Source organism: Crotalus tigris, unplaced genomic scaffold (genome assembly GCF_016545835.1).
Source record: "Crotalus tigris isolate CLP2741 ecotype Arizona unplaced genomic scaffold, ASM1654583v1 scf7180000018867.1602434, whole genome shotgun sequence".
Lineage (NCBI taxonomy): Eukaryota > Metazoa > Chordata > Lepidosauria > Squamata > Viperidae > Crotalus > Crotalus tigris.
The window spans coordinates 1,466,742-1,478,093 of record NW_024097246.1 but is presented as its reverse complement, the minus strand read 5'-3'; positions in this window follow the sequence as shown (position 1 = coordinate 1,478,093).

The following is an 11,352-nucleotide window of genomic DNA, read 5'->3' as shown; positions in this document are numbered from 1 at the left end:
TAGTGATGCACTGATAACGTTACCTAGTTTGGGCAATGAAATGTCTGCAAGAAAACAACCAAGCTCCGAGAGCATCGAGGATCATTTCAACCCTGAGTTACAAATATTCTCCTTTACTGACCCTTATTTATGGACTGGGGGAGGGGGCATGATGGCTCAGCAGTTAAAGAGGCTGGGCTTGTTTGCTGGAAAGTCAACAGCCCAGGTTAGAGGTCCGAACACCATGCAATGGGGTGAGTTATTTGCCCCAACTCCTGGCCACCTAGCATTCGAAAGCATGCAAATGCGAGTAGATAAATAGGTACTACTTCAATGGGAAGGAAACAGCATTCCGTACACCTTAATGTATAGTCATGCTGGCCACATGACCACGGAAGCATTTTTGGACAATGCTAACTCTCTCAGCTAAGAAACAGAGACAAAGCACCATCTCCTAGGGTCAGACATGACAGGGGAAACCTTTACCTTTTTAAATAGACTAATACACAAGATGTTACCTTGTCTTTGAAAGCTCAGCTGCCACCCCATCACTCCATCATGTGTCTTGGGGCCACCAGCTCTCTTTATGCTTTATGCTGCTGGTAGCTCCTGGTCTCAAACTTTCAGCTCTGGCTCCATTATCTGTAAGTGAAAGAGAGCGTTCTCAGTGAAGGAATATTGGAAAAAAGAACTCTGGACCCTTCCTTCTCTTATTTCTATCCCCTTTTATATATTAATATTACTGCTACTACTAGCCAGATAACTGGAGTCAAATATTTATGGAAGGATAGAACCCCAGATGTCTTTAGATAGCAATATCACTTATATACAGCCCCATAGTACTTTACAGCATCTCTGGGCATTTACAGTGTCAGCATGTTGCCCCTAACAGTCTGGGTCCTCATTTTACCAACGTCAGAAGAATGGAAGGCTGAGCCATCCTTGAGCTGGTCAAGATCGAACTCCAGGGTGTGGGCAAAGTTTGGCTGCAACACTTCATTCTAACCACTGTGCTACTACAGCTCACTTAGATGCTCAGCAACAGAGAAGCACAGAAGTTTAAGCACGGAAGTGAGGCCATACTGGGAAACTGAGAGCCAGTTTGGTGTAGTGGTTAAAGCGCTAGCTCCCAAACCAGGAGACTGTTACCATCTATGGTGGATGTTTGATAAAGCAAGAAAATATTGGAGTAGAATTCAAATGTTAATACAGAAAATTCTTAATACAGTGAATATAGAAAGAAAACCAGAGACTTTTCTCTTGGGGATAATGGACAAAGACCTGGAAAAAAAAATAGGGAACTTTGATGTTATGTATGTTGACAGCAGCAAGATTACTCTACGCTCAGAAATGGAAGACTGCATCGATTCCCACAACGGAGAAATGGTTACAGAAGCTGATAGAACTAGCAGAGATGGCCAAACTGACTACACTGTTTAAAGAAAAGAATACGAACACTTTTACTGCCACGTGGAAACCGCTTCTAGAATCTGTGCTTGAGGTGGAAAAAAAATGAAATTTTGATTGTGGGTTTTACCAGTTAGATATATTTGATGTTACCGAAATGACTAGTTTATATTATTTTGTAAAAAGTTGAGGTTTGAGGTTGATACTCTACTTTGCTGCACCCAAGGAAGTCGGAAGCCAATGCCTTTTTTTTCCTTCTTTTTTTTCTTTCCTACCTCGCTTCTCTATTCCCTTTTTCCCTTCCCCATCTTTCCCGCTATTTACTTTTGTATTTTCATTGTATCGTATACTGTAAACTAATAAAACTTTATATAAAAAGCAGGAGACTGTGAGTTCTTGTCTCCCCCCTTAGGGACAAAAGCCAGCTGGGTGATCTTCAGCCAGTCACTCTTTCTGATTTCTGATTTCTGATGGTTGCAGTGTCATGTGATCACCTTTGGTGACCTTCTGACAAGCAAGGTCAATGGGGAAGCCAGATTCACTTAACAACCAGATTACTAATTTATCAACTGCAGTGATTCACTTAACAACTGTGGTAAGAAAGAGGCAAATCTCACTTAACAACAGTCTTGATTAGCAACAGAAATTTTGGGCTCAGTTGTGGCCATAAGTCGAACACTACCTGGATCAATAGGTTTGCTGACCCTTTACTTTTGGATGAGTGTGGAAGCTCTTCCACCTTTTGTTCACCCAGTCTATAATCATCAGCTGCATATATTTTGGACCTGATGGTCCTTGATATATGATGTAGGGCATGTTCTGCAAAGCTAATCAATTGGGGATTAATTAACAAGCGATGGTTATTAAGATGTGGCTTAGCATGATCAATGAAACAGAGCTTTGTGAGGTTCCAAAAGGAACCTTTTGGACAATATGCACACTGCACTCCATTATTGCTAGAAATTCTGTTTATATATAGTACCAGACAGCAAACAAAGGGGATAGTCACCATGTACTTTACTGCTCAATTGTTTAACTGTAACAGGAAATAGGAAACTCTGTTTAGAACAAAAGAGCATAGAGTCTATACCATAGAGAGTATATTTTATAGATCCAAACTTGAAAACACTGCCATGTATTGGCTGAATATCACTGTAGTTGCTACATAGAAATACATTCCAACAATGAATTCCAACAATTATGGATAATTCCAGCTGTTGAGATCTGCAAACCCACAATATGAAAACTATGCATCATGTTTCAGAGGGGGGAAGTACAGTAGTCCTCAATTTACAATAATTCATTTAGCAATTGTTCGAAGTTTCAACAACACTGAAAAAAAGTGACTTTAAATCAGTATTCACACTTACAACCATCGCAGCATCCTCAAGGTCACATGATCAACATTCAGATGCTTGGCAGTGTCCTGGGGTCACATGATTAATATTTGTGACCTTCCCAGCAAGCTTCCAACAAGCAAAGTCAACTTGAGGGGGGGAAGCTGCATTTGCTTAACGCAGTGGTTCTCAACCTTTTTAATGCCACGACCCCCAACCGGTCGTAAGTCGAGGACTACTCAACCGGTCGTAAGTCGAGGACTACTCAACTGGTGCAGCACCGTTTGCAGAATGGAACTTTTGGCGGGCTCAGCAGGGCAGAGACAGCCTGGACAATTCCTATTGACTTTTGAAAGCCAATATTCAAGAGAGTCTATTCTATTGGCTTTCAAAAGCCAATAGAATAAAAGGGAGGAGCACAGCTAAGGAAAAGGGGGGAAAAAATGGCGGACTGCGTTGTTCGGCGACCCCCGTGAAATGGTCTTTTGACCCCAAATGGGGTCCCGACCCACAGGTTAAGAACCACTGGCTTAACGACTACATGATTCACTTAATTGCAGTGATTGCAGTGATTTGCTTAACAAAATTAGGCATGACTCACATAACAACTGTTTTGCTTAACAATGGAAATTCTGGTCCCAGTTGTGATCCTAAGTCAAGGACCGCCTATAGATGAAATTTTGTCTCCTCCTCTGGAACCCAGAGGCAAAGCCATTTTGTCCCATCTTCCTTGGGAAATCCAAAGTCTTGTAAGTCTGGAAATTATTGTAGGAAGAGAAAGAGCTCTTGTTTTGTTTCCCACGTCATGGCTAATTAAGCTGATAAGGTGCATTGGACAATTATTATCAGAGAATAATTGAGAGAGAGAGAATTTCCCAACAGGGATCTGTAGATTAATCTTCCACATCCTTCACCTACATTGTAGAAAGGACTGTTACAGAGAGGAATATCTACACTCCAGTCAGCAAATGCTGTTGTTCCTTTGGTATAGACCTCCTTCTTCCTGTTCTTCTCATAGGTGCCCAAGCCACAAAGTCAAAATGCCCCTGGTCTCTCATATTCAGAACCTAATTAAATCAACTTTAAATTCATACCACCTACAGCTTCTTTGTCAAGTCTCAACTTGCACAGAGCCTCTTCCTGAGAAATAAAATGGCTGACGGGACCTGCTTGGCTGGTTCAGATGTACTTTTGCAATTTAGGCATTTGGTGTTCCAACATGTTTTCTGTATGAATGTAAGAAACAGAATAGCTTTTCATGCTATATATTATTCTTCCAAGCATAGAATTCATTGGTACCAAACCTGAAGCTGGGAGGAGTAACTAGGAAGAAGGAAATGGAATGGCAGGTTCTCCTTCCGTATAATGCTGATCTCAGCCCATATAATGCTGAAAACATCTGTCATCATTGTGCAAGCTAGCCTTCATTTTCAAGTACTCAAAGATAAACTTGAAATATGAGCTCTGGCAGCAATATTACATGTTCATGACCTTAAACCCCTGATTGGAAAAAGTATCTGAGTGGCTTCTGCAGGAAGTCAACTTCATATATGAGAAGCCAAAATGAAACAGTGGTAACAGATTAATGCTTTGAGGAATAGCTTGCAAGGTTTTTCTTAGCTGAAGGTTGCATTTGACCTTTGAGAGAGATGTAGGGAAGCGGAATATAAAAGAGTGTAGGTGGAATCCAAACTAACAGCATGTTTTAATGCACACTGAAATACTTACAGTAAGCTCATATTTATTGCCTATAATTCTGATGGGAAGGAGAAGAGGGATTGTTTCCAACAAGTTATTTGAAGAAATCTCAATGAAGTTTCCCATGATATACAGAGGAATTCATGATGCCATCACATGCTCTCACCAGCAATGGAGTCCTCAGCTAGAAGGGACCCATGGCCACTAATTGGACTGGTTCTTTCTCTCACTGCTTTGTCACAAGGGAAGAAACAGGAGATGCAGCAACCACAACATCTTCCCATTCCTTTCCCAATTGACCATTTCTTCAAGAGTTGTGATGAACTCCTGGGGCTATATTACAACAGGCTGAGAAGAGAATCCATATGGAAAGAGTAGGAAGGCTGGATCTCAGCCTGAATAAGGCTGAAAATAATTATCTAGTGATCATCCTCAGGTCAGAATTGGCCTACAGGGCCTCAGTTGTCTATAACTGATTATTATTAAGGGAAATATTTATTGGTATTAAAGTTGGTTTTGCCAATGCATTAAGTCCCAATAGTTTTAGAAAAGACTTCTAGTGTTCCAAATACATTGAGCTAAAGCAGTGGTTCTCAACCTGTGGGTCGGGACCCCATTTGGGGTCGAACGACCATTTCACGGGGGTCGCCAAACAACGCAGTCCGCCATTTTCCCCCCCTTTTCCTTAGCTGTGCTCCTCCCTTTTATTCTATTGGCTTTTGAAAGCCAATAGAATAGACTCTCTTGAATAGAGTCTAATTCTATTGGCTTTCAAAAGCCAATAGGACTTGTCCAGGCTGTCTCTGCCCTGCTGAGCCCGCCAAAAGTCCCATTCTGCAAACGGTGCTGCATCAGTTGAGTAGTCCTCGACTTACGACCGGTTGAGTAGTCCTTGACTTATGATCAGTTGGGGGTCGCAGCATTAAAAAGGTTGAGAACCACTGAGCTACAGTATTTATTTTTACCAAACCAGTGTTTTATTGTACTGGATTAAATTTATACTTACGCAATACTTTCTGGTGAAAATTATTTTTACTTATATATTTATTAGATTTTTTTTTTTAGTGCCCATCTTGCTTTGAGGAGAGATTTTTAGTCTCTTCTTCCCTGTTTATTAAGCTGAATAAAGGATTTCGGGACTGATAACAGCAGGCAGCATTTGCAATAGGGATTTTTCCACAGGGTTTTTACCTTAAATAATCAGACCTGCTCAGGAAGTGCATGATAGTTACGGGGACAAGCAAATATTGACAATAAAGGACTGCTGAGGCAACAAATAAAAATGAAATGCCAGATGTAGAAAGTAAAGGAAAACCTAATTCTTCTTCTAATGAGTTTACATTTCCATGTGTGGCTGATAAAGCTCTGGCAGAAAGTAAGGCAAATAGATGGCTAAATGTAGACCCAGCAATGAACACGCTACAACGGTAGTTTCTTCCAGAGACATTTGCAGTGAAAGCGAGAGAGAAATTGCATTTAGAATGAGGCAAGCATGAGAAATGATTCTATCTAGGCGCGATTACTATAATACAAAAATCTTGTTGATCTACATAGGATTCCCTCAGAGCTTTCTACTCTCTTCACTTGTTTCTAAGGTTTGCAAGAAACCATGTAAAACTGCAGGAGTGAAGTCTGTGGTGGGATTCAGCCGGTTCGTACCGTTTCGGCAGAACTGATACCTCTTTTTTTTTTTTTACTTTGGAGAACCGGCTCTGAAATGGCCAGACTAGCGTGAATTCACATGCTCCCAATCCCTTCCTTGCTGCAATCTGGCTTTGAAGCAAGCAAGGTGGTTGGAGGCATGTGATTGCACACTAGTCTGGTGTCTAAAAAAAACAACGGGAGTTTCCCCCCACTCCTGGCAGTGAAAATCCTTCCTGTAGGTGGGACTGGTTTTTTTTTTTTCTCTGTTCCCCATGGCTTTTCACTGCCAGACTGTTTAACTTGATGCAGAATGAGATCATCAAGAAAACTTTAAGAAAGCTGAACCGTCTGGCAGCAAAAAACCCTGGTTTTTTTTGAGACTCCAGAGTAGCATGCATTCACATGCCTCCAACCCCCTTGCTTGCTGCAAAACCAGAGTGGAGGGATTGGAGCAAGCAAGGGATTGGAGGCATGTGAATGCACGATAGTCTGGCCATTTCGGAGCCGGTCCAAAAGCGAAGGAAATGGTTCCTGCCCCACCCGATCACTGCAGGGCTTCATTTCCAAACACCCTCTGCACAGGCTCTGGACAAAACTCCGGGACTGAAAAAGCAGCAATGGGAGTGAAGAGTTGTTCAAAGGAGGAGGAAGAAGGAGAAAGTGGGAGAAGCCCAAGGGAGAGTTCCTCCATCACCCTGCAAGCAGAGGCGGGGGGGGGGGAGGCAGGCAATCTGGATGTGCTGCATGGCAGCAGCAAGCAGAGGTGGAGGGGAAGCCTCCCCCCGCCTGTCTCTGTTTGCTGCCATCATGCAAGCATGTACAAGTGCATAACAGCAAGTTGTAGTCATGTAAGTCCTTCTTTAGTATTGTGTCCTTTCTAGTCTTTCCGTGCTTTCCAACAGCTTTCCACAATTCATAGCATCCAGTAGTTTTCCCAGAATATTTATGTGGCTCAAACAGTGGGACTATAATTGAATGCCTCTATAACCTTGGTGGCAAACCTATGGCATGCGTCCCACAGATGGCATGTTGAGCCCTCTCTGTGGGCATGCGTGCCATTGCCCCAGTCCTAGGCCTTCAGTTCCATCCATGAGCAACCTGCATCAATACCCACGCAGGGTAAGGTTGCTGTGCCCGCTCCTGCCTCCCCAAGAGTTTTTTACTAACCTGTCTTTCAGCTGCACTCCATTTCTCCGTTTGCTTCTCAGCCTTCGCCACATGTTTGTGGGACTATCGGTAAAAAAATAAAGTTCCATCAGTCTTACTAACTTCTCACGAGAACTGCAAGGGGGCCAAGGAGATGACCAGCAGCAACCTGTTCTCCAACTGCAAGCAAAAACAGATGGGATGGAGTAGGCACGTCCGGCGGTCTGCATCACGCGTTTCCCCCCTCCCCTACTCCACCTGTTGCTGGAGGGCTGGTCCTGTATTCACAGTGAGCTGTGGAGCCCCAGAATGCACCTGTCGAAGGGTGGGCAGGCTGTGGCTGCTCGCTGTGTGCGGTGTCAGGCAGCAGCTGCCCCGGCCCCTGCCTCGCCTTGTCTTGCCCTGCGGCAATGGCACCCCTGAACTGCCGCTGCCTTGTAGTGGGGTGCCCCAGGGCTCTGTTCTGGGCCCAGTGCTCTTCAACATCTTCATCAATGATTTGGATGAAGGGATAGATGGGGAACTCATTAAATTTGCAGATGACACCAAGCTGGCAGGAATAGCCAACACTCCAGAAGACAGGCTTAGGATACAGGAGGATCTGGACAAACTTGAACACTGGGCGCTATCTAACAAAATGAAATTCAATGGTGAAAAAAGTTAGTCTATATTTGGGAAAGAAAAACCAAATGTACAGGTATAGTATAGGGGGTACCTTGCTTAATAGTAGCAACTGTGAGAGGGATCTCGGAGTCCTAGTGGGCAATCACTTAAATATGAGCTAGCAGTGTGCTGCAGCTGCCAAAAAAGCCAACACAGTGCTGGGCTGCATTAACAGAGGGATAGAATCAAGATCACATGAAGTATTAATACCACTTTACAATGCCTTGGTAAGGCCACACTTGGAATACTGCATCCAGTTTTGATCACCACGATGTAAAAAAGATGTTGAGACTCTAGAAAGAATATAGAGAAGAGCAACAAAGATAATTAGACGCCTGGAGGCTAAAACATATAAGGAACGGCTGCTGGAATTGGATATGTCTAGTTTAATGAAGAGAAGGACGAGGGGGGACATGATAGCAGTATTCCAATATCTCAGGGGCTGCCACAAAGAAGAGGGAGTCAAGCTATTCTCCAAAGTGCCTGAAGGCAGGACAAGAAGCAACGGATGGAAACTAATCAAGGAGAGAAGCAACCTACAACTAAGGAGAAACTTCCTTACAGTTAGAACAATTAACCAGTGGAACAACCTGCCTCCAGAAGTGGTGAATGCTCCAACACTGGAAGTTTTTAAGAAGAGACTGGATAGGCATTTGTCTAAAATGGTATAGGGTTTCCTGCCTGAGCAGGGGGTTAGACTAGATCAGTGGTTCTTAACCTGGGTGATATTGCCCCCCAGGGGGTGATTTCATTTTTCAGGGGGGCGATGGAACAAAAAGGAGCGATGTGGGGGTGAAGGAATGAAAGGGGGGCGATATGTGGGCAATTGAGCGAGAAGTTTTGGGGACACTTTTCAGACTTTTTTGTACAGTGAATTGTTGTATATCTGTCATACAAAAACATCAGATCGCTCGCTATTAGTGGATTGAATTGTGTTTTCAAATGTTCCTCCAGCTAGCTTCAGTACAGAACGCCGTACATATGTGAATATGCATTGCTTATCTTCATGCGCGTTGCGCAGCAGCCTCTACCCATACAGTGGCGCGCCATTGGCCAGAATATGGGAGACATGGGGAAAAAGATTGGAAATAAATTATTTGCATCAATATGTCCTGATGACAATTTTAAAGAAAACAAAAAAAGTGTTTGCATAAATTGAAGAATTATTTCCCATGTTGTGATTGAGAGGTTATGTTGGGGGAGGGGGGCGATGGTAACTTCCTGATTGGCTCAAGGGGGCGATTCGTTCAAAAAGGTTAAGAACCACTGGACTAGATGACCTCCAAGGTCCCTTCTGACATTATTATTATTATTATTATTATTATTATTATTATTATTATTATTATTACCCCACAGGATGAGCCTCCTGCCCACCATCCCACCCACAAGAGACCCCCTGGATCTCCCCCAACCCTGCCAGGCCTCCACAGGCATCCTTCCCCACGCCCACCCAGCCACGCTCTCTGCAGCCCAGCCATGCTCTGCAGCCACGCCCACCTGGCACCCGACAATAAATAAGTGGGGTTTGGGTTGCAGTTTGGGCACTCGGTCTCTAAAAGGTTTGCCATCACTGCTTTATAAACTCCCAAAACACAACTCAGGCTCATCCTTTGGCACGTTATGTTTAGGAAAATTTTGTGCTATAGTATTCACAATATGTGTGCCAGCTGGCTGAGTTAGTTCACCTGGAAGTCAGATCCCAATACCCCACCCCTTCTCTAGAATGCCCTAATTCCAGGAAAGATTTCAACATTACAATATAATTTTAACAGATTATATAATATGATAATCATTACCCAGAGGCCTATTTGCATAGCTAGTGTTCCCTTCATGGAGAAGAGATTTTATTAAACTGAAGGTTGGAAGCATGCCCACTGCTGTTCTAGATGAGCAAAAACAATTACAGGTAATCCTTGGCTTACAGCAGTTCATTTAGTGACTGTTCAAACTTACAACAGCACTGAAAAAAAATGACTTATAACCTTTTTTCACAGTTAAGACAGTTGCAGCATCCACATGGCCAGGTGATCAAAATTCAGACTCTTGGCAACCGACTCATATTTATGATGGTGGCAGCATCCTGGGGATCATGTGATCACCTTTTGTGACCTTCTGACAAGCCAAGTCAATGGGGTAGATTCACTTAACAACCGTGTTACTAACTTAAGAACTTCTGTGATTCACTTAAACAACTGTGGCAAGAATGGTCGTAAAATGGGGCAAAACTCACTTAACAACTTCTTGCTTAGCAACAGAAATTTTTGGCTCAATTGTGGTCGTAGGTCGAGGACTACCCATACTGCATTCATAGTGACGGGGAACTCTACTGTACTGAGATAACAGAAAATATTTTGTTACTATGGTAACACTTTTAGCAATTTTATTCCTATTCAAACAAAAATGTGAATATATATATATATATATATCAATAAAAATAGAAAAACGAACACCAGGAGAAAAATAAACAAGACCGTTTAATATAAACAAGCTTGTAAGTAAAAGAGTTACTGAGCTTTCGTCCGCCACACTGCTGATGACAGTGTGGCCGACGAAAGTTCAGTAACTTTTTTACTTACAAGTTTGTTTATATTAAACGGTCTTGTTTATTTTCATCCTGGTGTTCGTTTTTCTATTTTTAGTGATATGTGTATGCCCAGAATTTGCATTTTTAGTATTAAGGATATATATATATGTTTTCTGAGGTTTTCGCAGTACGTCTTTGGTTATTTGGGTTTTCTCCCGTGTCAAATTGGAAGTGTCTTGGCGACGAAGTCTCATTCGTCATCTTCAGGCTGGTGTTTTCGGCTTCGTGCTTCTAGGAGCACGAATATATATATATATATATATATATGTTTTCTGAGGTTTTCGCGGGTATTTGTATATAGGTCTTTGGTTGTTCGGGTTTTCTCCCGCGTAAAATTGGAAGTGTCTTGGCAACGTTTCGACGAAGTCACATTCGTCATCTTCAGGCTGGTGTTTTTAGCTTCTTGCTTTGAGCAGCAATGTGTGGTTTTAGCTGTTTCTTCCTTTTAACTGCCAGTGAGGGTATGAACTGATTGGATGGGAGCTTGGCTGTGTTCTGATTGGGTGGAGGTGTGTTCTGAATGGTTAGGGGCTTGGCTGTGCTCTGATTGGCTGGGGGAGTGTTCTGTTTGGTTGTGCTCAGGTTAGTCTGAGTTGCAGAGGGGTTTAAGATTTTGGGGTTAGGGAGTCGTTTGTCAATAAGGGCAGGTTTCCAAATGGCTGGTAGGCGGGAGGTATCATCTCGCTTGTTCATGCTGTGTGGGCGTTTTTCTATCTCGATGGCTTCTCTGATTATTCTGTTATTAAAATGTTCACTTTTGGCAATGGTTCTGGTATTTTTAAAGTCAATTTCATGTCCTGTGGCTTTAAGGTGTTGGACCAGGGAAGATGTTGGTTCCTCTTTTTTGACTGAGTTCTTATGTTCTTCAATGCGTGCACTTATTCTTCTGTTGGT